A 27,904-nucleotide genomic window follows, 5' to 3' on the forward strand; every position below is an offset into this window, starting at 1 on the left:
CACATTATTATATGTTGCTGGGTTTTTTTTGTGTTTTTTCTTTGCAGACTTCTTTAAATGATTCCCCAATATGTATCTTTGTTGAGGAAGAAATGTTTTGCCACTTTGTTATAATGCCCAGGAGTATGTTTGTTAATTTGCAATAAATGCGTTAGTGATTTACTTACCTGAATTTGATTGACTTAAAGCACCTTGGTACTTATTTTTTGAAACTTCAAAAAAAAAGAAATATGGGTCATTTTCGTAAACGTTTTAAAAGCATATTTTAGTTTTTTGATTGACATAAGCACCTAGTTAAACAGTTTTTTAGACCTAAGATGTTAAGGGTTCTGTACAAAAATTGTCACTTTAGAAGCAGTGAGCATGCATATCCAACGTTTACATGACTTAATGTCAAGTTAACATCTTTTGTCTGTCCGTCGCTTGCACACTACATGATTTTGTCATTATTGTTCCTTTGATTCTGTTCTGTTTTTCTAAATTTATTCATAAATTCAAGCCCGGATGACAAATATGTAATAAATAAGTGATGTTTTAATAATCGTTCATATAATTATAATACAAAATGGTACAAATAAATGTTTTTATGGTGACATGTTGCTTTATTTCATGTGTCATAACTAGATGGGATGACATGGAATCATTGAGGTCACGAATACCCTTTTTTGGCATTTTGTAAAGACAGTGTCTCGATTAGATTGCTATCTAACAGTTCTCTTCCAAAGACACGCGTTGAAGTAGTTTAATCCAAGTACATTTCGTGTATGTCAGTACACCCATGGCTATCAAAGCGGAATGAATTAAAATATAAAATTACATTTTAATACAACAAAATTTCAATGTGATATTTAAGTAAAAAATGAAAAACAACAAATTAATTTCTTACATGAGGAATAGCAATGATTAAGCTTTTGGGTTAAAGTTTAATGTTATTTATTAAGTGAATATATAGTGAATCATAGATATTTTTCCTCAATGAACATGTAATTAGTTTTTCTCATCTCCATTAATGTGTTTACACCAGTAATCATTTATTTTCTCGAAATAACCTTTACTTCATTGATAAAGAGGGATTTTTTTGTTTCAGTCGTTATGGCTGATATATAAATGTAAATGTCATTTAACAATTAATGTAATATAGTTTACTGAAGAATATTTAACGTTTCATGTTTGATAAACATCTGTTAGATAATGCAGAAAGTTATCGCGGTATATCAAATACTGTGAGAGTATAGAAATCATGCACTTTCCAGGTTTCAGAATTCTAGAAATGTTTGGTAATCAGTGATTATCACCTGTTAACAGTGCCGACTGTGCTGGCAGATACATCTGTAGGGATGAGGGGAGGGCAAGATTTGTCAGCATGATACAAACAAAATAATAAAATAACAAGAACATAATAAAAATAAATTCATATGTACATGGTTTAAAATGCAAAAGCAATGCAATTTTAGTGCCTATTTTAAACTTTTTTATGTGGGGTGGTGGAGGGGATTTTGAGATTGCAAGATGATGGTCGTTCCACACAGTACAGTGAAAGATTAAGCCAATGAAACAGCTCCAATTCGGCCAATTATATTTTTGTCTTTGCTAGTCTGCAGTATGTTTGAAGTCAAACCAAACAAAATATGAGCCGCGCCATGAGAAAACCAATATAGTGGCTTTGCGACCAGCATGGATCCAGACCAGCCTGCGCATCCGCGCAGTCTGGTCAGAATCCATGCTGTTAGCTTTTAAAGCCTATGGCAATTAGAGAAACCGTTAGCGAACAGCATGGATCCTGACCAGACTGCACAGATGCGCAGGCTGGTCTGGATCCATACTGGTCGCAAAGCCACTATGTTGGTTTTCTCATGGCATGGCTCATATAGTTGTCTGTTGTAAATTGGTTGTAGGCTGATTTTCTAATGTATTAATTTTAAAGTTGCTGCATTTGTATGCCTGCGTCAGTTTTGATCTCTGACATACACTTTTATATTTCCTGAACATGATAGTGCTTACTGTAGAGCAAACACCTTTTGGAGGACTAAAATGTGTACATACTACCAGGCACTGATTTTCTCGGCCATGTGAACTAACAATCAAGAAACAAATTTACAACATTAATATAAGATTATTTAACATTATAATAGCTAGGGTGGTACTTCAAAAGTTCCATAAAACTTCAATTAAAAGGAAATATAAAACATTTTAATAATAAATATATCAAGTTTTTATTTGCTTTTGTGTAATGTATAATGTATTTGAATGTGTTTGTGCATGCCCAATTTCACATCGGGGAAAACATAACAAAAACTTATGATAATGTTTATATCAGATTGTTTAATGTGGAAATAGGAGCTCAATCGCATGAGGTAGATAGAAATCTCGTGCATGCAACTCAAAAGAAAAAAAATCAAGTAACAAAATGAGAAATGAAGTCGGAACCGTCTGAGAAAATGCAGATATTGCCGTTTACAAAGCACGATCATAATATTACTGTTAGTTAATACAGCTGGAGTAGGCAACTCAAAATTCTAACTGGTTGTTTGTCCTCGTACAGTATGTTAAAAATGCTAAATTGTACACTTTCATTATAATTTTTCATTGAAATTCATGGAAGTTAAAAGAAAAATATGCCTGTTTCGAGCCAGTGATTAATAAAAAGGTGGATGTATATTTATCAAATAAGTTGTTAAAGATGATAGTATGACAACCTAATATTTAATTTGTTATGGCTATGTCTTATTGTTTATAATGTCGCAAAGTTATTCAGATAAAAAAGATGTCTTTTAGCTTGTATGATGCTAAAACAGCTATCACACTGTGTTAAGTGAAAGGAATGAAACTTGAAATTCTTCTTTGCTTGACTTTGATTTATTCCAGAACTTTTATCGAGGGCTAGTATACAAGATTACATGTGTATTTCAAAATTTTATGTCCTCTATCTGACTGTAGAACAGACAAAAATATTCAGCATTAAATCATATACATTGGAATTTTGAAAAAAGAAAAAGTCTGTAGGAAAAAAGAAAAATTTATCGTTTAGTCCTCAGCTTTAGTTCAAAATACGTTTATAGTAGGTGCCAAACTCTGAACAGGATTTGGGAAGTTGAGAAATTCAAATTCCCAGCCTCAAAGTCCCCGATTAGATTCAAGAAAAAAGTGAAACTGAAATTCTACAATATCTAGATATAAAATTTTGACAAGAAAATAAATACATTTCCATATCTTGTCTGTGTGAAAATTGTGTCCCAATTCGGGCGTAATGGATACAGTTAGACTCGGCAAAGGCAGTTCCCTCTAACCGTATCACTAGTTCAAAGAAATATCTTGATAATTAGACTATTCAAAAGTCTGTATAGTAATTTACTGGTGTTACGGCTAATGATTTCATTGTTTAGAAACAGAGGTGAAGTGAACTTTTCTAGGTTTTTGATATCTGCTATAATTTAATGTCTTCTGTGCACAAGTATTTTCTGCATTTACTTATTTTGTGACAAAATTAATAAGTTACTGTTCTGTCCTTGGCAGTTGTTTCTTAGGGACATGTTAATATCATATTCAGTATGTTTTCTGCGTCTAGACACAGGATGGTTACCTGCAAGTGAATGTATGTTATTCTGTCATCAAGTTTTCCTAACCTTTCATATCTTTGCTTGTTGAGTGTTTTGATATATGGATATAATATATAAACTAAGAGCAAGATAAAAGATGAACAAATTGTCAACCAATCCCTGAATGTCTCTAGTTGAAGGTTAATTTTGAGACGACATGATTTATTTTACCAAGGTTACTGATAACGATCTAATCATATTGATACTGAGGTAAATTCGTGCCTTATCAGCTGAAATATATGTTAACATTACATAATGTTTATATTTTATGATTTTTGTATAATTTTAGCTTTCAGAAGTACAGAAATCTTGACGCATTTTGTTGTGGCCACACGCACTCAGACTGATACCTTGTTTGATAAAGATACATCATTTTGACAGTTAAGGAGGTATGTGCATTGATAATCAATTAGTAAATGACATTAATTAAAATTCTCACGGAGAAAATACCGTGTTTTTATGCGAATTAATCGGGATATGAGTAATTTTCAAAAAAAAAATTTCATAATTTTTATTGCATATTGACAGCATAATACAAAGGTTATAAACTTAAGAAATTTTTAAGATGCCCCATATTTTAAATATGAAATGAATCTGTCATAATATACATTGGGAAAAAATATTATAATCATGGCAACAACATTCTTTTAAGCATTACTCATTAAACATAAGTAAAAGCGAGGTCAATAAGTGATAAACTTAATCTGTCCACTCACTTACCAAACCGATATTTTAATTGGTTTAGATGTGACAGTTGACTTTCAAGACTTTTGACACAAAACTAAAGTGTTTCAGTTCACTCTTGTATGTCATACATTTTGATGAGTTTAGGTTAGTTCTGCTGAGTCTGACACAGTTTGACAAAGGGCAAATTTTACTGAAACAACTGAATTTGTATTGATGCTATATATGTGCTTAAATAAATTTTGAAAACTTGTGCTGTTCTGCTGCCATTAAAGCTGGAAACTCTTGCTGACAACCATATTGAACAGTCAATTCTAACACGATCCGATTCATTTTTAGCTCACCTGTCACAAAGTGACAAGGTGAGCTTTTGTGATCGCGCGGTGTCTGTCGTCCGTGCGTCTGTCCGTCCGTAAACTTTTGCTTGTGACCACTCTAGAGGTCACATTTTTCATGGGATCTTTATGAAAGTTGGTCAGAACGTTCATCTTGATGATATCTAGGTCAAGTTCGAAACTGGGTCACGTGCCGTCAAAAACTAGGTCAGTAGGTCTAAAAATAGAAAAACCTTGTGACCTCTCTAGAGGCCATATATTTCAAAGATCTTCATGAAAATTGGTCAGAACGTTCACCTTGATGATATCAAGGTCAAGTTCGAAACTAGGTTATGTGCCTTCAAAAACTAGGTCAGTAGGTCAAATAATAGAAAAACCTTGTGACCTCTCTAGAGGCCATATTTTTCATGGGATCTGTATGAAAGTTGGTCTGAGTGTACATCTTGATGATATCTAGGTTAAGTTCGAAACTGGGTCACGTGCGTTCAAAAACTAGGTCAGTAGGTCTAAAAATAGAAAAATCTTGTGACTTCTCTAGAGGCCATATATTTCATGGGATCTGTATGAAAGTTGGTCAGAATGTTCACCTTGATGATATCTAGGTCAAGTTCAAAAGTGGGTCACGTGCCGTCAAAAACTAGGTCAGTAGGTCAAATAATAGAAAAACCTTGTGACCTCTCTAAAGGCCATATTTTTCATGGGATCTGTATGAAAATTGGTCTGAATGTTCATCTTGATGATATCTAGGTCAAGTTCGAAACACTGGGTCAACTGCGGTCAAAAACTAGGTCAGTAGGTCTGAAATTATTAAAATCTATTGACCTCTCTAAAGGCCATATTTTTCAATGGATTTTCATGAAAATTGATCTGAATGTTCACCTTGATGATATCTAGGTCAGTTTCGAAACTGGGTCACGTGTGGTCAAAAACTAGGCCAGTAGGTATAAAAATAGAAAAACCTTGTGACCTCTCTAGAGGCCATATTTTTCATGAGATCTTCATGAAAATTAGTGAGAATGTTCACCTTGATGATATCTAGGTAAAATTCAAAACAGGGTCACGTACCTTTGAAAACTAGGTCAATAGGTCAAATGATAGAAAAACCTTGTGACCTCTCTAGAGACCATATTTTTCAATGGATCTTCATGAAAATTGGTCAGAATTTTTATCTTGATAATATCTAGATCAAGGTCAAAACTAGGTCACATGAGCTCAAAAACTAGGTCTTTATGTCAAATAATAGAAAAAACGACGTCATACTCAAAACTGGGTCATGTGGGAAGAGGTGAACGATTCAGGACCATCATGGTCCTCTTGTCTTATTAAACAAAGAAGGCAGAAAACAGTGAATTATAATACAACAAATCATTGTTCTGACGTCACAGTTATTACGTCATGGCATCAAACGGCATAGCGGCGCGCTAAAAAAGAAACCGATTGAAAACAGGCAAATATTTAATGAATGTTGTCAAGGATGTACTTAAAAATCCTTTTTAACGTGTTAGAATCGAAATAATATAATTATCTCATCCAGTGATTTGCTTTTGAATAAATCATTGTTTGTCGTTCAGATGCGTATTATTATATCACTCGGGCTGTGCCCTCGTGATATAATTCCTTCGCATCTGAACTCCAAACAATGATTTATTCAACGACAAATCACTGGATGAGATATATTATTTCTTAAGTTTACTACTTGCTGACAACAATACTGAACAGAAAAGTTGACTGCTTGCTGGCAACAATACTGAACGGACAAGTTTACTACTTGCTGATGCTAATTCTTAACAGACAACTTGACTAGTAACTGACAACAATACTGGATAGATAAGTTGACTACTTGCTAACAGCAGCACTGAATGGCGAATGCAAAAATTGTCTGAGCAAGACTGTGAGCCCTGATATGAAATGACATAAAGTCCTTGAATATTCTGTTGTACTAACACATACTCTCAAACTGACAAGTGTATCATACTTGCACAATGCAACAAACACACTGCTGTGAAGTTGTACTGTAGTAACTGTATGTCTAGACTGACGACCAAGAGGTACTTGTGTCTTAAGACTTAACAGGTATATATCTGCTAGGCTGATGAATTTGTCAGGACCGTGACTGAAACTCTGATAAGGAACAGCATGTAGAGTTTATTCCCTAATATATAATGTTCGCACTTACTTTGTAATTTATTATTAATTAGATATAATCTTTTCATGGTGAGTTGGTAAATACATTTGACAAGTACATAAACCAGGGATGGATACAGTCCTAACTGTAAGGGCCATTAAGCACTGGAATCTGTTTATTGTAACCTAGTTTCTACACATTTTTACACGGTCTGTTATTCCACTGTTATTTGCACGTGTTATTTGCTCGTGTTTAGGAGGAATGGGACTCGTGCAGCTGTATTACCTGGACACCACCACCCAAATAATTTGTGTAACCCAACATCCCTGCCTGTGCTGCCACCAGTTTGTCTACTTATTTACAAGTAACGTGTATTTCACAGCAGGATACCCTATAAAGATAAATCAGAATTCACTTTCAGCATGCAAACATTTCAATTCATTTCTCAACAGGCATTGCTGGTTACAAACGAAATGAATATATCATATACCTACATCTAACTTCACCTCCCTCCATACATCATGCGTCTACTTTGAACATATGACTAACTTCATCACGCTTAAATTTTTAAGGTACAAATTCTCAAAATTTTGTATGTAGTGATTACTCATTTGACATTGATATAAGAGATTATTAATTTGTGACAACTTTTAATGTTTATACTCATCCATGAACAGCTGAACAACACTAACAGCTCTAAAATCTCATTTGCATATTGTGCATTATAATTTACATTTAACGAAGTTTTTATGCTGTGGTTTGTTTATTAACTTCATACTTAAAGATGCAGATTTTAAGTTCAAATAAGCAAAAACACAAAAAAACACTTTCTAAGTTGACAATTCATTGTTCTTAATGCATGACAATAAGATCCAAGAAGACAACATGGTATAGGTGTATGTGCGTACAAGCTTGTCTTAAAAGTTTGTTCCATTTCATGGTTATATGTTAATCTCAAAATAGTCCCTCACATTTCTTCTATAAACCTTTTAAAATAAGTATTCCTGAAAGATTTGTGTAAGTAATTATAATGTGATGATGTAATTTTGCTCAAGATACAATATAAAAGTGTCAGTTTCTTCACTGAAATGGATCGTATTGAGAGTCAAACAGTAACTGGACTTCATCGTAACAAGGGGCAAATAGAAAACTGACATTCCATTTTGCAAGTGGAAAACTAAAGAATCCCAACAAACAAGGACATACCAAGAGCCAAACAAGAAACTGTTCATACCACATTATACAACTTGAACATTATGAGAGCTACCGTAGATACCCATGTATAATGCGCAGTTTTTTGACTCCCGGGACCACCCCCGAATCGTGGGTGCGCATAATACACAGGTATAGACAATTTTCCAACTTCAAAACAAGTTTGTTACCGATGTTCGCCATTTTGGTAAAGGGAAACTACTCCCCGCGCTTACTGTCTCCGCTAAAATCTAAGATTGCCGTTACGTTCCGTAAAAGATCGAATTGTTTATTTTTCTTTCAAAAAAATTAATTTCATATAAATTTAAAAGTATTTTGACGAAAGAAATGTTTATAAATCACAAAAATTATGTTACTTATTAAAGATCGAGAATTATCTTTAACCGAGATCAAACTGTGAACAACATAATTGACACGAGGTGACACGTTAATTGCCGGTAATTACTGGCTTTATGATCGTGACAAAAAGACTATCACACCTTTTGTTATCAGTTTAAATTGAGAAGCTCATGTCATTTTGAAAGATACCATTCCGAAATATTGAATCAGCTGCTATTTATTTATTCAAAATAGTGAATTAAAAAAGGTAAAACAACAAATATAACAATAATTTACTGGTTTTATTTTCGAGAAAACAAAAATCGATAGTACCGTGAGACCGATGCTGCTCTCCGCCGCGGAGATAAAATTTATTACCGGTGTCGATGTAAACTCTACTTTCGTTTTCCATCCACCTCAAAATTGACCAAAAATTTTTTTTTTTTTTTTTTTTTTTTTTTTTTTCCCAGGATTTTGGACTAAGATCGGGGGTGCGCATTATACACGGGTGCGCATTATACATGGGTATCTACGGTAAACAGAAAACTGTGGTACCAGGTTGAACTTGAACAAAGCAAGGGTATTTTACCACATTGAACGGCCAAACTGAAATCTGAACTGTAAAATGACATGGGTGGAATAGAAAGCTGCCACACCACATGGAACTTCAGCATATCAAGGACCAAATGGAAAACTGCCATACTACATTTAGCTGGAACACAATCTAGGGCCAAATGGAAAACTGCCATACTACATTTAGCTGGAACACAATCTAGGGCCAAATGGAAAACTGCCATACTACGTTTAGCTGGAACACAATCTAGGGCCAAATGGAAAACTGCCATACAACATTTAGCTGGAACACAATCTAGGGCCAAATGGAAAACTGCCATACAACATTTAGCTGGAACACAATCTAGGGCCAAATGGAAAACTGCCATACTACATTTAGCTGGAACACAATCTAGGGCCAAATGGAAAACTGCCATACAACATTTAGCTGGAACACAATCTAGGGCCAAATGGAAAACTGCCATACTACATTTAGCTGGAACACAATCTAGGGCCAAATGGAAAACTGTTGTAACACATTGAGCGTGAGTCCAACGGAAAAGTGTTCATCCAAGTTTGCCATAATGGCGAAGATGGATCCGCGGCAAAGAAAAAATTTGTGAAGACGGAAAAGATGAAACTTTTGAGACTTTTTTGGGAAGATGGCCATTTGGTTTTTGTCTTTTATATTTGACATTGGTTTCCTTCTGACCTCAGAAATAATTGGAGCGTTTTGATATATGTTTTTCTCATTAAATTTGCATCATAATTATAGTTGCTGTAAAACATCAATGTTGAAGGTGCGATATTGCATGTTGTTCTTCTTATTGTAAAAAAAAAATGAAGTGCCTGGCCAGAGAGAATCATATTTGTCTTCTTAATAAGTCATAAATTTCTATTTAGGTGTTATTAAGGACAAAAAAATACATCATCCATGAATGATGGAACAGATATGCAAATTTGATTGTTTATGTAAAACACAGCTGTTTATTTAAAGACTTGGTTTAATGGTTTCTAGTAATCCTTTATATGGTACACAGGCAAAGATATTTAAAGGCTGTTTCCAGGAAAAAGATGAGTTACTATAATAACCTAATTGACCAAAACTTAATGCAACTGATAATATATAGCTACTCGCATTTATTTCTGCAGTTGAGACCACTGTAAATATTAACACTAAAACCTTTCTGTTGTGATAAAACCCCGTGTAGATTTGATTTAAAGGCAATTTTAGATGATGAAATGTCAAAAGGCAAAATTTCTGCAAGACTGCACTTTTTTAGCAACGATGGTATGCACGAATTATGTCAGACCTGTTAATTCAAAGGATGATCACGTCAGTGAGCCATTTAACTCACACTTGTCAAAATATTTATGTCTTTCAACGTCTTTAAATTCCGAACATATCAATATTAATGACATTGATTAATTGATGTGTTTTTTCGCCTCGTGGAAAAACGATCACTCTGCATACGATGACTAATCTTGAATATAATCTGTAAACAAACAAAATTTCATTTGATCGTACATCTGTAATAGTTTAATGTTGATATGTTTCATAAATTTTAACAGTTACAATTGGCTTAAAACAAAAGATATGGTTACAGTCGCTTTGCGTTATTCAAGAACGACACTGATTTTATCAGTGAGTGGATCTAGAACGTTAACTCAAATAGGCGCTTCACTAACTCACCTTTTGAAGGAATTTTAATACGGCTTGACATTTAAAATATATTGTTTAAAACTAATTAGAAATTTATTAATTAGCAATTGGCAGCTCCCCAGATGTTCTTTGTTTGTGATTGTTATCGCTATATCGTAGTACTATAAACGAAAAATAGTAAAATATTTTGGTATTATATCAACATCGTATCACACGCAAATGCTATATAAAGCTTAAGATCATTTCATCAAAAACTGTTTATTTTGTTTTGATGGTTACAAATCATATAAAATCATACTGGATTAAGTTTCATAAAAGTTTGTCAATAAATTTGATTAATCTTTGATCATGTTTAAGAGGCAAACTGCTTAGTAATACCTGTAAAATATGGGTTACTCATTTTACACAAGTAAGGACATGGCATCTTACGACATTGTGTCCAAATTTTATTCTTGTGATTTCTGCCTTGTTATTTCAAGATTGATCCTTTGGTTAGGGTTGGTAGTGAAGTTAAGTCACTGATTATAGATGTTTTGTTCAAAGGAAGATGTAGCCTGATGGTTCATTTGTCTAACACTAAACCTGATTGTACCAAAATGATGGGTAGAACAAGCATAAACTGATAAATGCAGAGGGCTTCCTAAAATTCTGGTGCTCTAAAATTGATGTTAACATATCTAGCATGCTCTGACAGATTGATATCAAGCTGGCTTGAGAGTTTCACTAGTGACTCCTTTAACTCTTACACTGCTGAATTTCTGTAATGAACTTGTCCATCTTTCAATTTGGACAGTACCATTAACTGTTAAAAGGAGTGCTTACCAAAAAGGTACTGACTGAATGGCAAACAGTGCAGATCTTGATCAGACTGCACAGATGTGCAGGCTGATCATGATCTGCACTGGTCGCAAAGGCAGACTCAATCGTGTTCGTTAACAGTATCTTACAGTAAGCCATCCACAATTTGTATGGCATGTAATATAACAAAATCGCCAAAATCTGTCAAAATTAAAAATTAATTGCATAAAAAATTTATGGCTTAAATACACCACAAAGTAAGAAACTAAGGTTATTCTCAATGTCTTACATGAATCATACCAAATTAATATAATTAGCATTATTTGTAACATAGCTTTGATACTTCATCAAGATATATTCAACAGCAAAAAAAGACATTATTTGCATAATTAGGATTCTATCGCCACAATCAGTTTTACACTCATGCAACAATATTAGTCATTTTGGCTGATCAAATTAACATTTTCTTGTGACAATTCTCAACAAATTTGTTTATATAACAACCACCTGTCATTTTTCTAGTTGATGTTTAATGAAGTCGCATGATTGCAAGGTTGTCTATCTTCACCGACTCCTGTACATAGATCATTACCCTGGCAAGTTATATCGCACCTGGTTGACAGAACTGGGAATCAATTTGATACATATTGAATATAAATACAATTATACAGATGGATGGTGCTGGTAACAACTGATATTTAAATGGACCTTCAAGTGAGCAGATTTACAGTGGTCAATTTAGAGTTTTTCATCTGTGGTATTTTGTTCATTGATTCTGGTGAAACCATGTGGATGGTCAGTTTAAAGACATTTGGCTCGCAATTTGTGCAAGTCAGGCAACAGTCAGCTGTGGTTGGAATCCGGCTTGAGGATGGTTCATGAAGTATGTCCGCATGCAGACCTTATTGTTTAATCACAATTGAGCAAGAAAACTTAATTAGAAAGGCCCAAAGTAGAGTTTAATGTTTGGACTTGACTTGTTCAGGCTCTGAAATATCTGAAGTTAATGATTTTAAGATGGTATTTTATCCAGGGATTTTAAACGCACCTGATGATATCTTTTGTTTATAATCTCTGTTACTTAAAACAGTAACAGACAAAAACTAGTGCATAATCTTCATTACATAAAACATGAAAAAACAAAGCAGTAGTTCAGCTGGGTGCCGGAGTAAGAATTGAGAATCCTATCAAATATTTGTCACCTGTAACATCAAAACAGGAGGTGCGCCTAGGAAGATTTATGAATGTAACCGAATAGCCATGTATAGTCTAGTATTCCGTACTATTTTAATTCAGTATAGTAATTAAGATTTCAAGATAAAATTGTATAATTTTTCATTATTGCTGCTTACGATGCACCTGTGCCGATGCTCGTAAAACTCATTGTATAAAATACAACCGAATTTTAAAACATCTTTAAACTATTTTTGATTTGTGTAAGTACCTATCGAGAAACCAGAAGTAAAACAAAAAATAATGCAAGTCCTTTGGCAACTAGAAATATTAGTTTTCACATCAATTGTGAATGTTTAAAATCTCTAAGCTCCTAATCTTACAGCTACTCACTGTAAAGAGAAAAACTAAATTTTCTTGTTTTTTTGTCCGTATGATAAAATTTGGTGGAATAAAAGATCATGACTGAATTCTGCAAAATTATTTTATTGAACAGATACCTGACTTTCAGTTGTTGAAAGTGGACATGTCAAATAAGTTTCGAATTTTTCATATTTAGGTAATTGAAACTAGTTCATTGAACATTAGTGATTAAAACCAATTCAAAATCAATTTAAATGTTTCAATTGCAGGGCGAATCAAGTTTGTACCCAATGCCCTCTGTGAATTTGACAGATATGATCTTAAACTTGCAACTCAATTTTTTCGAGGCTACAAGTCAGTTGGTCTTCAGGAAGACATAAACGATTTTCAATGTCTTTATTGCGGATTCTTTGATCGTGTAAAAATAGTTCCCAGTCTAAAATAATAAGACACATCTTCGTAACTTCACAATTGCAATTATCATGTGCAAGGCTATCTTAAAGAAAAAATCAGTTAAAATTAATGAGAAATTTAAGCAAGGGGTTATCAAATTTCTGAAATTTATGCTTGGACAAACGTTAAATGAGCATGATGGTTTGACGGCATCTCAGTGTTTGTGTGGGAGATGAAGTAAAGTCATAATTATGATATTTTCCCTCCTCATTACCACTGTTATGATACAAGTTCATTTCTGGTCAGTTGTTTTTAAATTATTAATAGTGTGGGAAACAGAATTTTGTTTAGTATGGTAAAAAAAATAATCATATTCAGTAAATGATAAGAAAATAATTTGTTTTGACATTATTAAATACAATTTTTTTTGGTGAGCAAAAATATTTTTTGTGTTGTTATGAAAATTCATATATTTAGCATGTATAATTTTGTTCCCTTCTTTCTTTCTTTTTTTACAACTTTTCTGTTATAAGAAAAGTCTTGCATTTTAGAGGGATCTTCATTAATATTAATATATTTTTGCTTAAATTGGGTATTTTTATGTCATCATTGCAAAAATCCATTCTTCAAAAATTAATAAAACCGAAAAGGTTTTTTCCCCTTTAACTATTTACCATAACAACTATGTTCATAGAGGGGCAATGATTTACAACCGAAAAACGTTTTGTTGATTTGTCAGAATGTTGCGTCTTTATCAGGAATGTCATTTACTTTCGTATGTTCGAGATACTTGTAGATAAGTCTTTGGGTTGACAGGTGTCGAAACTTGGTGGTCCTTTCACCTTTCGTCACCTTTTGTAAAAAATCTTTTCCGGGTCCATGTCCACGATCTTAAATGTTTTGATCTGGAACACACTTACCAACCACCATTGATTAGATTTCTCAGTGACAGGCCCTTTCCTTTTCATCAATACACGTTAAACATGTGACCTGTATCAACGAATCAGCACTCATAACAATACCCAAGCATCTAATCATTTGTTAGATCTTGCCAGTCAAGTCTCACCAACAGTTTGAAGGAATGTGCACTCATTATATTTCAATACAGAATCGATCTAATATCAAATCTGATATTATTGGGCAATTTTTTCACGATTTCACCATAATTGTCATTTGTCACGCAACATTGTTTGGGGTAGCAGTTTATTTTATAGTAGGAGGTTGACAAATAGGTTTACACTTGATAATTTATTTTTATTTTTTTTTATTTTTTTTTCACTGGAATAAAGAAAACTCAAAAATTTTCTTAACATGTTTTTGTTGTCAAACTGTATACAGTAACATTTATGAGTCTGCAACCAGCTTACATATGATGAGAGCGCAGATCTACCGATCATGGGGCCGTGAGTTTGATCCCTGGGTGAGGCACGACAATTTGATGAAAGACATTGTGTCTAAATTAATTTGTCCTCCATCACTGATTTATTTGGGGAAGTTGGCAGTTACTTGTGGAGAAAAGGTTTGTACTGGTACAGAATCCAGAAATACTGGCTTAGATTAACTGCCTGCCGTTACATGATTGGAATACTGTTGAAAAATGGCATTAAAGCGAAAACAAACAAAAGTTTACATATGAAAAAAGGTTTCACTTTTATGAAACCTGAGTAGACCTGAATTCCTGTTCTGCTAATACTGTACATACTGTGAGTCAGGTAGTTTTGGCATTTTGAAATTGAAAAAAGTTTTTCATCAGTTTGAGTAGGCAGCAGATCCTGGTATTAGTCATTGCAAGTTTTGATTGAGGAAGTTGTTGTAAATAAAGCAATATAATGATGTGAGTTAAATAAGTCACTTGATCTTTTAAGGAGAATATATTTTGACCAGTCATTTCAGGCCTCGTTAATCCTTTTCTCTCCGTACCCAGGTGAGCAAAGACACGCTGTAAAAGCAGCCACAAAATGACCACAAAGTTCCCGCAACCTTTTTACGGGTGGCCGTATATGGCCTCATAAAATCATGCAAATTACTTCGAAAACTCCCCGTCAGCTTGGTGCACTGAAACATTACCCGAAGGTAACGGTACATTTCTTTGGTGATTCAGTGTAAGTTTGTCGCAAAATGAAACTGATATTATATCTGTATTAATCTCCATCAGTTGATCTTAAATGCCATATTTGTATTATCATCGCGATTCGCTACGGAAATAATACAAAATTAATTTGCCATCAATTGCCGATTTGCATGAACATAGAATTTTAAAAACATTACGGTAAAAGTTATTTTTCCGAGTCACTGGGTTGACTAAGAGATTAAAAGTAGTGGCCAGATTTGAAATGATAGGTTACAAGATCGAATATGTCAAGTTTAATACCAAAACAAGTATACTGCTCTAAGTTAACACTACTTGTCATTATTGTTTGACATTTCTTTCGTAGTTTTCATTTATAATTGTTGCTCGGCTTTTTTGGTTATGATGTTTTTCACGGAGTAGCTTTTTGATTATTTCGTGTAACAGATTCTCATCCCTCGAAACCACTTTATGAACATTATTCCATTTTGCCCATTTCAGTTTTAAACATGACTATTATCAGCAGACAAAATCATTAGCTCAAAATACGTTTTAGGTAGTAAAAATGTTCTGTAACAAAAATACATTATTTTTAATTGCATGATACGTTTTACAGAAGGACATTCACTGAGCATTTACAAACGCTGTTACATCCAGTGATTTCTAATCGCGATAATTACACGATGCAAATCATGCACATTTACTCTAAACGCAATAAAATTCAATCTTTCTAAAATCACTTAGATGTGAATCGAAAAATCACTTTGCATAGATTTAAATCGAAATTCAGAAAAACGTTCCTTTGTTACAAAATCTTATAAATGTCTTTGGTACTTTTGGTTTTTTGCGAAATAGACAAAAGAAAATATTTTAATGAAGTTTGAAAGTAACTATTAAAGCAGTTTAGCCATTGTTATATTTATCTTAGTTCATCAGAGAGACTATTACACACTGATATACATTATGTTTAGCAAGTCTTATAATTCATGCTTAAGAAATACCTCATTTAGAATAGGTTTTTAAAAAGTGTTTTGTAAAACATCACAGCTATCCTGTTACAAAGTGGTTTCAATTAGTGCACTAATGAATCAATTAGCTCAATAGGTAATCGAGTAATTAATGGTTAGGATTTGTCTCATTGTTTTTGGAAAACATTTACTTGAAAGATGTCTTTTTGCTTGATTAGTTTAAATATGTTGCTTTTTGTTTATAATGTCCAAGTTTGATCATAAGTGTGTGAAACAATTAAACTTGTCCTTTTTCTCTGTCTTAAAGCAAGATGAGTCATATAATAGAAATTTTTGTTCAGACTTCGTAAGCTGATGAAAAACTGAGAAATTCTCATGCTGCTGATTTTAGAACATTTTATTAGCCCACCATCATCAGATGGTGGGCTGTTCAAATCACTCTGCGTCCGTGGTCCGTCGTCCTTCCGTCCGTCCGTCATTCCGTCCGTCCTTCGGTTAACAATTTCTCGTTATCGCATCTCCTCAGAAACTACCAGGGGGATTTTGACCAAACTTTGTCAGAATGATGTATTGGTACCCTAGTTGTGTCCCCCTGAAAATCAGACTGGTTCAACAATTTTTAGCTCACCTGTCACAAAGTGACAAGGTGAGCTTTTGTGATCACGCAGTGTCCGTCGTCCGTCCGTGCGTGCGTCCGTCCGTCCGTCCGTCCGTAAACTTTTGCTTGTGACCACTCTAGAGGTCACATTTTTCATGGGATCTTTATGAAAGTTGGTCAGAATGTTCATCTTGATGATATCTAGGTCAAGTTCGAAACTGGGTCACGTGCCCTCAAAAACTAGGTCAGTAGGTCTAAAAATAGAAAAACCTTGTGACCTCTCTAGAGGCCATATATTTCACAAGATCTTCATGAAAGTTGGTCAGAATGTTCATCTTGATGATATCTAGGTCAAGTTCGAAACTGGGTCACGTGCCCTTAAAAACTAGGTCAGTAGGTCTAAAAATAGAAAAACCTTGTGACCTCTCTAGAGGCCATATATTTCACAAGATCTTCATGAAAATTGGTCAGAATGTTTACCTTGATGATATCTAGGTCAAGTTCGAAACTGGGTCATGTACGGTCAAAAACTAGGTCAGTAGGTCAAATAATAGAAAAACCTTGTGACCTCTCTAAAGGCCATATTTTTCATGGGATCTGTATGAAAGTTATTCTGAATGTTCATCTTGATGATATCTAGGTCAAGTTCGAAACTGGGTCATGTTCGGTCAAAAACTAGGTCAGTAGGTCTAAAAATAGAAAAACCTTGTGACCTCTCTAGAGGCCATATATTTCACAAGATCTTCCTGAAAATTGGTCAGAACGTTCACCTTGATGATATCTAGGTCAGGTTTGAAACTGGGTCACATGCCGTCAAAAACTAGGTCAGTAGGTCAAATAATAGAAAAACCTTGTGACCTCTCTAAAGGCCATATTTTTCATGGGATCTTTATGAAAGTTATTCTGAATGTTCATCTTGATGATATCTAGGTCAGGTTCGAAACTGGGTCAAGCACGGTCAAAAACTAGGTCAGTAGGTCTAAAAATAGAAAAACCTTGTGATCTCTCTAGAGGCCATATATTTCATGAGATCTTCATGAAAATTGGTCAGAATGTTCACCTTGATGATATCTAGGTCAAGTTCAAAAGTGGGTCACGTGCTGTCAAAAACTAGGGTCAGTAGGTCAAATAATAGAAAAACCTTGTGACCTCTCTAGAGGCAATAATTTTCATGGGATCTGTATAAAAAGTGGTCTGAATGTTCATCTTGATGATATCTAAGTCAAGTTCGAAAGTGGGTCACATGCCATCAAAAACTAGGTCAGTAGGTCAAATAATAGAAAAACCTTGTGACCCCTCTAGAGACCATATTTTTCAATGGATCTTCATGAAAATTGGTCAGATTTTTTATCTTGATAATATCTAGGTCAAGTTCAAAACTGGGTCACATGAGGTCAGAAACTAGGTCACTATGTCAAATAATAGAAAAAACGACCTCATACATAAAACTGGGTCATGTGGGTAGAGGTGAGCGATTCAGGACCATCATGGTCCTCTTGTTTTAGTAAGTTATGGCCCTTTGTTTATTTCTATAATTAACATAGATTTATATAGGGAAAAACTTTGAAAAACCTCTTGTCCAAAACCACAGGACCTAGGGCTTTGATATTTTGTATGTTACATCATCTAGTGGTCTTCTACTAAGATTGTTCAAATTATCCCCCTAGGGTCAAATATGGCCCAGCCCCAGGGGTCACATGGTTTACATAGACTTATATAGGGAAAAACTTTGAAAATCTTCTTGTCCAAACCACAAAGCCTAGGGCTTTGATATTTGTAATGTAGCATCGTCTAGTGGTTCTTTACCAAGTTTGTTAAAATTATCCCCCTAGGGTCAAATATGGCTCCGCCCTGGGGGTCACATGGTTCATTTAGACTTATATAGGGAAAAGCTTTTAAAAACTTCTTGTCAATAACCTACAACATTCAAATTTGGACCACATGTATGGTTTTGAGTGGCAGGATGAATCTTGACATGAGTTGACCTTGATTTTGACCTAGTGACCTACTTTCACATTTCTGTAGCTACAACCTTCAAATTTGGACCACATGCATAGTTTTGTGCACTGAAATAAACTTGACCTTGACATTGACCTAGTGACCTACTTTCACATTTTTGAAGGTACAGGCTTCAAATTTGGACCACATGCATAATTTCGTGTTCCGAAATGAAATTTGACCTTGATTTTGACCCAGTGACCTACTTTCACATTTCTCAAGCTACAGCCTTTAAATTTGGACCACATGCATGGTTTTATGTACCGAAACAAACTTTGACCTTAACATTGACCTAGTGACCTACTTTCACATTTTTTGAAGGTACAGGCTTCAAATTTGGACCACATGCATAGTTCTGTATTCCGAAATAAAATTTGACCTAGTGACCTACTTTCACATTTCTCAAGCTACAGCCTTCAAATTTGGACCACTTGCATAGTTTTGTGTACCGAAATGAACTTTGACTTTAAGATTGACCTAGTGACCTACTTTCACATTTCTGTAGCTACAGGCTTCAAATTTAGACCACATGAATAGGATTGTGTACCGAAACAAACTTTGACCTTGACATTGACCTAGTGACCTACTTTCACATTTTTGAAGGTACAGGCTTCAAATTTTGACCACATGCATAGATTTGTGTTCTGAAGTGAAATTTGACCTTGATTTTGACCTAGTGACCTACTTTCACATTTCTCAAGCTACAGCCTTCAAATTTGGACCACTTGCATAGTTTTGTGTACCGAAATAAACTTTGACCTTAAGATTGACCTAGTGACCTACTTTCAAATTTCTCAAACTACAGTCTTCAAACTTGATGCACATGCATAGTTTTGTGTACAAAGAACTTTGTCCTTGAAATTGATCTAGTGACCTACTTTCACATTTCTCAAGGTACAGCTTTCAAATTTAGACCACATGCACAATGTCGTGTACGGAAATGAAATTTGACCTTGAGCTAGTCAATAAGTCTTGAAAATTGGAACACACAAAAATGGCACATTGGTGGGTGCCAAGATCACTCTGTGATCTCTTGTTCGATCACCTACAACGCTCCACTGCTCCAACTTTATAGTTACCAAATAGGATATCACATATTTTGATTTGGTTGCCATACATCTATTGCACTTCTTTTTCAAAATTTCGGAACAAGGTGATACAAGTGGCCTGCCTGCTTAGCTCAATAGGGAGAGCACAGATCTCCAGATCGAAGGGTCGTGGGTTCCATCCCCAGGCGTGGCGTATATTCTCCACGAGAATTTGATAAAAGACATTCTGTTTGAAATCATTTGTTCTCCATCTCTGATTCATACATCTTGCGGAGAACAGGCTTGTACTGGTACAGAATCCAGGAACACTGGTTAGGTTAACTGCCTGCTATTACATAACTGAAAGTCTCCATCAGTGAACCATCTATGCAGTTATATTGTTGCAGTGTTTGTAGGTGTGCCTGTCCTTGACAGTTTACTACTTGTACAGTTGCCCTGATCTGCCTGTCTCAATCAGTGAACGATTGTTGTTCCTGTGCAAACTAGTGGATGAATCTGTATCTTGTCAGTTACCAACCTGTGCAGTTACCCTTTCCTTCTGCTAGTAGATGTGGTCATCTCAGTCTTTAGCACCTGTGCAGTTAATCTGTTCCTCTGCTAGTAGAATGTGGCCATCTCAGTCTTTAGCACCTGTGCAGTTAATCTGTTCCTCTGCTAGTAGATGTGGTCATCTCAGTCTTTAGCACCTGTGCAGTTAACCTGTTCCTCTACTAGTAGATGTGGTCATCTCAGTCTTTAGCACCTGTGCAGTTAATCTGTTCCTCTGCTAGTAGATGTGGTCATCTCAGTCTTTAGCACCTGTGCAGTTAATCTGTTCCTCTGCTAGTAGATGTGGTCATCTCAGTCTTTAGCACCTGTGCAGTTACCCTTTCCCTCTGCTAGTAGATGTGGCCATCTCAGTCTTTAGCACCTGTGCAGTTACCCTTTCCCTCTGCAAGTAGATGTGGTTATCTCAGTCTTGAGCACCTATGCAGTTAACCTGTTCCTCTGCTAGTAGATGTGGCCATCTCAGTCTTGAGCACCTGTGCAGTTACCCTTTCCCTCTGCTAGTAGATGTGGCCATCTCAGTCTTGAGCACCTGTGCAGTTACCCTTTCCCTCTGCTAGTAGATGTGGCCATCTCAGTTTTGAGCACCTGTGCAGTTAACCTGTTCCTCTGCCAGTAGATGTGGTCATCTCAGTCTTGAGCACCTGTGCAGTTAACCTGTTCCTCTGCCAGTAGATGTGGTCATCTCGGTCTTGAGCACCTGTGCAGTTACCCTTTCCCTCTGCTAGTAGATGTGGCCGTCTCAGTCTTGAACACCTGTGCAGTTAACCAGTTCCTCTACTAGTACTCTGATGTGGTCATCTCAGTCTTGAGCACCTGTGCAGTTAACCAGTTCCTCTACTAGTAGATGTGGCCATCTCAGTCTTGAGCACCTGTGCAGTTATCCTTTCCCTCTGCTAGTAGATGTGTTTATCTCAGTCTTGAGCACCTATGCAGTTAACCTGTTTCTCTGCTAGTAGATGTGGCCATCTCAGTCTTGAGTACCTTTGCAGTTACCCTTTTCCTCTGCTAGTAGATGTGGCCATCTCAGTCTTGAGCACCTGTGTAGTTACCCTTTCCCTCTGCTAGTAGATGCGGCCATCTCAGTATTGAGCACCTATGCAGTTAACCTGTTCCTCTGCTAATAGATGTGGCCATCTCAGTCTTGAGCATCTCTGCAGTTAACCTGTTCCTTTGCTAGTTTACAATCTGTACAGTTACCCTGTTCTTCAGCTAGAAGATGTGCCTGTCAGTTACAATCTGTACAGTTACCCTTTTCCTCAGCTAGTAGATATGCCTGTCAGTTTACAATCTGTAAAGTTACCCTGTTCCTCAGCTGGTAGATGTGCCTGTCTCAGTCAGTTTAGCACCTGTGCAGTTACACTTGTTCCTACAGTAATAACATATTTTGGCTCTAATTGTATAGTCAATGAATTTGTGAATTTGCTGACTTGGAAAATATCAAAATAATTATTATTTCTATTGTATAGAAATTTTCTTGCTACTCTAATTTCAAGAGTGCAACACTTCAATTTAACCACTAAGGTGTTCATCGAAATTGATTTTCAAGTTGGTTTTCTCCCCTCCTTTGACCCGTAATTGGTCCTAATTGGACACCTGAGAGTACTGAAGCAGTCCCTTCCTCCTATTCAGGGTTAAGGGTCTGGAAAGGGCTTCAGGGTGTATTTCGTCTGAGTGATTTGGCTAATGAGGGGGTTGGGTTACCTGACCTGTTGGGTGGTTGTTTATGACCACGCCCACCTGTACATTATGAACTTGGCTGAAAGATTTTTTAGATGGCTTGATTTGTCTTGCCAAGATTATATTGTTTTCAAGCTTTTAATTAGTGTTGAAAGTGAGTTAAAAAGTCAAATGTACAATAGGTTTCCAAGGCTTTGATGTCTGAATGATGTAATTTTTTACTGTTTGTATATAATTTTTTATCTATTCATGCAAGGAATGAAATATTTAGAAAACTTAGCATGGGAAAAACATTTAACAGATAGAAAAAAAATGCCAAAGAGAAATTTAAGTACCAGAGAACGGTTTTGTATCCAAATTTGATGTTAAAGAAATATTCGAATAATTGGATGAATATTAACATATAATTTCCCTTTTATGGATTTCACTGCCCACAATGACATAAAATTGCAAATATTCATATACAATTATAATAATATGTATTTTATATCCAACTCTGCTTTCATTGAATGTCTTTTTAACGATAATGTTGCAGTGAAATTCACTAAAATAGAAAATTTTGTATATATTTGTAACCAGGTGAAAAAGTACTAGGACGACATTATCAGTTTTCATTCTAGTGATAAATTTTTCATCTCATTGCTAAAGAGTTTCAAATGATGGGGGTATGAGTCAAGCTTTATACGTAGGTTGAGGGCATCATAGACAGAAAAATATATTAGTAATACAACATATAGATGGTGTTATATTATAAATTATGAATAATTCTCCCAAATTCAGTTTTTTTACAGACATGTGAATCATTTTTCAAGGTTATTCTATACTTTCCCTTACAGTTAATTCCTGTTTCTGAGGCCACAGATTAGTCACTTACTGACTGTAGATTTAGAATAATGTTCATGAATAAATTATAGTGTTATTTTCCAAGAACTCTTGTGTATACTGTTATGGTTTTGTTTGAGGAAAGTGTAAGTGATCCTTAATTAGGTTCTAAATGACACAACAACAGGTTATACTTTTGTAGGCATCTATGAACCTTTAACAAGGAAGTTTTAATACATAATCGTTCCAGCTTCAACTCATAGACTGATTTGAAAGGCAGACAATATAATGTATAGAAATGTTTTATTTTATTGTAATTTTCTGAAATGGTTCTCTTTATGTTGTAGACTGCTGGTTGTGAACAGTTTTGAGTATTCCGTGGAACTAATGGAGACAGAATGGAGCAGGCAAACTGACAGAGAGGCCACCTTTGGACCAAACAGGTTTGTGCTTTTTGTCTGTTTATAGAAATTTTGTTTTGTAATGTGGGGATGTAACTAGATGCTAAAATGGCAAGTGTTAAAGTTTCTGACTTAAAATAAATTGTCTCTCATTTTGTGGGTTTAAGGCCAGCTGAGGTCAAATGTTAAGAAGCTATACTGCTAACTTGTAGGTTTGTGGTTCGGCCTTTGTGCAAACTCCTGCTAACTCTTATCTAAATTAATGTCTGGAAGGGCAACAGACTTCATGATCTGATTGTGTTGGTGTTGTTCAAAATCTAAAAAAAAGAAAAAGAAAAAAAGCACCAAGGCATCCCATTGCGAGGGTTATCATTTTACTGATTTACAAAAGTCTGACGCTGTCCTTGTTACATCTTAGCTTAATTATGTCAACTTGATGGTCTATACATGTAAGAAATAAAAATTTTGACAAATTTCAAGTTTTGTTAATCTGTGTGTCAGTTTGAGCTAAGCAAAATGTATTCAAGAAATACTTCACTGAAATCAGACAGGTGCATGTTAAGTGTAAAGGTATGATTTTAAATCACATATGGAATAGTCTCAATTCTGTTCTATATCTTGGAGATACTGGTATTTAAAAGAACATATCAACATGATCAGATTTGATTGACAAATATCGAAGGTAATTGAGAACTTGATCTTCTTTAAATATTAAAGACGGACATCCAAAAAAACTACCATTTCTTAAACAAGCACTTGAGCCGTATTTGTTTTTATGAATTAATCCGCCTGAAACATTTCTGCTTTCATAAAGATTAAAAACCATGCAAATATTTTCATGTCTTTGAGAAGTGTGGCGGTGAAAATGAAGATAAATGCTATTATATTACTGGTTGATTTGCTGATGCCACCTACGAGAAGGAAAAAAACATTGGTAATGATGTTCTGATGAGAGCTTGTGATCAATAAATAGACAATTTGTATATAAACAGGATGTACTATTTACTGGGTGTGTCTCGGATTATTTGAACAGCAATGAGAGATATCCTCCTCAAACTAAATATATTTAAAGAAAATATAAAAAGAATGTAGGTTGCTAAAATTGGTGCTTTTATAGACTGTCTCTAATGTCTCGGTGATAAAAATAGAGTAGGTGTGGGTACTTGTATTCTACAAGAATAGCAATGAAAAATATAATTCAGACTTACTGTCTGTAACAAATGAGAAATATATAGTAAACCAATAAATTGTAATGTGCTAAAAGCTTTCACAGGCTATTCCTGGAATTTTAGTGTTCACTGACATCATGACAACGTATCTGTATTCTGGTATTGCAAAACATAAATTTTCTGAAGAGTAGATCACGGCATAAAATAAACAGCAAGGAAAAAATTCTGGTTGAAGAAAACTAAAATTATCCCACCAAGAAAAAGCATCACAGTTAATTATGTTTTATATGTTCACATACTGTATATATTTTAAGTTTTACATGGCCTGTATTTTCATCAAGATAGATCATCATCGTTTTTATTATCTCCAGACATCCAATACTAATTTAGCCCTTTAAGTTTCAGTTAGAAACCTATATGTCATAGAGCTGTTCTTCATTTAACATTACATGGTCAATATATGTCATTCTGTGATTATTCCAGAATATCACTTGACAACTGGGGTATATAACTTTAAAACTTGGCTCAGTGCAGAGATCTGTTGTATCTACACTAATGTTACACTCAGATACAGCAGTTTAGTGTCAGAAATACAATATGACATTGCTAACAATAAATTAAACTGAAAGTAATTACCATCTTGGTGTCAAGTGCCCCTGCATCCTATACTGATAAGCCTAATGGCTTGCAAGAAAGTGTGAAGAACATTTACATTTAACACATTTTTGACTTTTATCCAATAAAAAAAAAATCTGTTTTAGAAAACAGAAACTGGCCAGTTAATGAATATCTGTCTATGGGTTTCTAAGAATGTTTTGTTGACATCAGTGTCATGTATTATGCAATGTTTGTCTGTCTAACGAAATGATCTCTAAAGTGTAAATATTACATGTATAAGAATTATTAGCAGTTATATTGTATATTTAAAGGAAAAAATAGTTCCAGAATCACCTCCATGTAATTTATTTTCAACATTTATCAAATAGTTGACTAATATAATACCTTCATTTTTTATGTGTAAAAACAAATTTCTGAATTTAAAATGAAAAAATAATGCTGAAATATTCCATGTCATAATTACTTTACACGATTTGTGCTAAAATCTGCAAAATACATAAAAATATGATTGAGAAACAATTTTTTTTTTGTGAACTCGGTGACCTATGACATTGTGATGTACCTTGGAAAGGTCTTACTTAATTAATACATCTAATGAAAGAACGGCATATTGGGCATAATACAATTTTTGAGATGCCTGTAGTATTATTGCGTAATAAATCATTTTATATGAACATTTTTTCACTATTTGACCCTGTATGCTAGGGGCACACATATTTTTATGTCAAAACTGATATCCTTTTTATCTCTTGCTACATCTAAGTGCTACTTCCTAACTCTAAACACTCACTCTGACTCATACTCCAGCTATTTTAATGACATCTTTTTTTATTCACAAAAATTCTTAAAAAAAGAAGTTTATGTTTTTATTCTACCTGCTTGTTGATTAATTACCAAGCAGAATTAAACGGCTTTACAAAGTTTGTGTCGTTTATGCTTTGAAATGAGCATTCAGTAAAGCTAGATAATTTATTTATAGATACATGTCAGATAGCTTGCGAATATCATTTTAGTGATTTTAATCAATAATGATAATCTAGATATCCGAGATGTACAATTGTCTACACTTAACCAGAGTACAAAGTGGAACATGCTCCGCAAAATTTAGTTGACCACATTTTAAACAAGTGAGCTTCAATTCTTGGGTCACAGATTATCGACACGATAAACTATATTTTTGACAGTTCAACGCTACTTAATAAAGCAGAGTGGAGGATAAGATTTTAATGATTTAAGATAACATTATGATAATATTAAATATGATATTAAAGAGTATTAAAATCTTGTCACGGAGAATTAAGATTGGTTTCAGTTTTAGAGGGTACTTAAAAAGTTTTGATCGTTATCTAGATATGTATTTGTATACCTGTCATAAACGGGCAAAAATATGGCCCCGCAAAATATTTTGATGTATTTATTTGGAAAGGCGTAGCGTTATGGGTGGTCAAAAACACAAGTATTCTAAGGTTGAAGCATAACCTTTTAGAAGTATATTGTATAGTCTTGTCAGTGTCATTCTTTCTTTAAGTAACTATACTTTAGTTAATAACAAAAAAAGCATCTGGATAAATCTTAATAGCAAATAATGCTTAACCCTTAGCATGCTAGATAAATTGTCGTCTGCTGGAAATGTCGTCTGCTACAATTGTAAAGTTCATTCAATTTGCTCCAAAATTGGAAGAAATATTGTCAGGGTAGCAAACAGCTTGGAACCTATCAGATGCCGATTTAATCGGCGTCTGATCTGGTTCCAAGCTGTTTGCAAAGGCTGTTAAATTCGCCTGCAGCAGGCTAAGGGTTAATAGAAAAAATGAAATAAAATGTTGGGAACAATTTTTACTGCATATTTATTTGATAGGTTTCAAAATTCAATTAAAAAAGTTTTTTCTTTTCTTTTTTAGATAATCTATCTTAAGTAATGGAAATTTGCTGCATATTTAATTGTTAATATAGGTTCGTACAATTTGTTTTCTTCAAATTTGCTTGATATTCACAGCAACTTCATTACGTCAGTGCAATTTTTATGATGTATCTTTTGAAAAGTGCATTTCATTTCAAAGTCATAATGTTTCAGTTTATAGGATTTATGCAATCATTAATCTGTATAATTTGAATAATTATTAGTGGCATCTTTTATGGCCTTGCTCGCTAACCTAAACCAGTCATGTTATGAAAAATTCTTACTTTAAGAAAAGTTGACACTTTGATATATCTGTCCTGTCCCAAGTAATTGCAGCTGAATGTATCAACTATTTTTGCATAATTCTCAATTTAATTAATTTAAACTCCTTCATTTCATATCAAAATTTTTGACATGTAAAATGCTTGATAGAAACCAAACCCCATTTTTTACAAAATGAAAATGAGATGGTTTTATTTTGTTATTGTGTGTATAATCAATCTTGTGGTATTAATGACATTATTATAAGTGTGTTTGGTTGTTCACAGTTTTATTTCATTGACGCAGATTCTCAAAAATTAAAGTTCGGCCATCACCTACTAACATTTACATAGCGATAGTTTATGTGAGCCGTGCCATGAGAAAACCAACATAGTGGCTTTGCGACCAGCATGGATCCAGACCAGCCTGCGCATCCACACAGTCTGGTCAGGCTCCATGCTGTTCGCTTTTAAAGCCTATTGGAATTGGAGAAACTATTAGCGAACAGCATGGATCCTGACCAGACTGCGCGGATGCGCAGGCTGGTCTGGATCCATGCTGGTCGCATACCCACTATGTTGGTTTTCCTGTGGCACGGCTCATGTTGATGCACA

The 27,904-nt window shown here is 34.6% G+C and overlaps 1 long non-coding RNA gene across 4 annotated transcripts in view; it reads left to right on the forward strand.

Moving 5' to 3' along the window:
* LOC123564352 (uncharacterized) overlaps window positions 1–27,904 on the forward strand; it is a 302,958-nt gene that overhangs the window by 258,156 nt on the left and 16,898 nt on the right. For all 4 annotated transcript variants that reach the window (XR_008369891.1, XR_008369894.1, XR_008369892.1 and 1 more), the window contains 2 exons: window positions 3,886–3,985; window positions 23,289–23,384. This is a non-coding gene — a long non-coding RNA (uncharacterized LOC123564352). The remainder of the gene's footprint in view (window positions 1–3,885; window positions 3,986–23,288; window positions 23,385–27,904) is intronic.

Source organism: Mercenaria mercenaria, chromosome 2 (assembly GCF_021730395.1).
Source record: "Mercenaria mercenaria strain notata chromosome 2, MADL_Memer_1, whole genome shotgun sequence".
In the NCBI taxonomy this organism is placed as follows: Eukaryota; Metazoa; Mollusca; class Bivalvia; order Venerida; family Veneridae; genus Mercenaria; species Mercenaria mercenaria.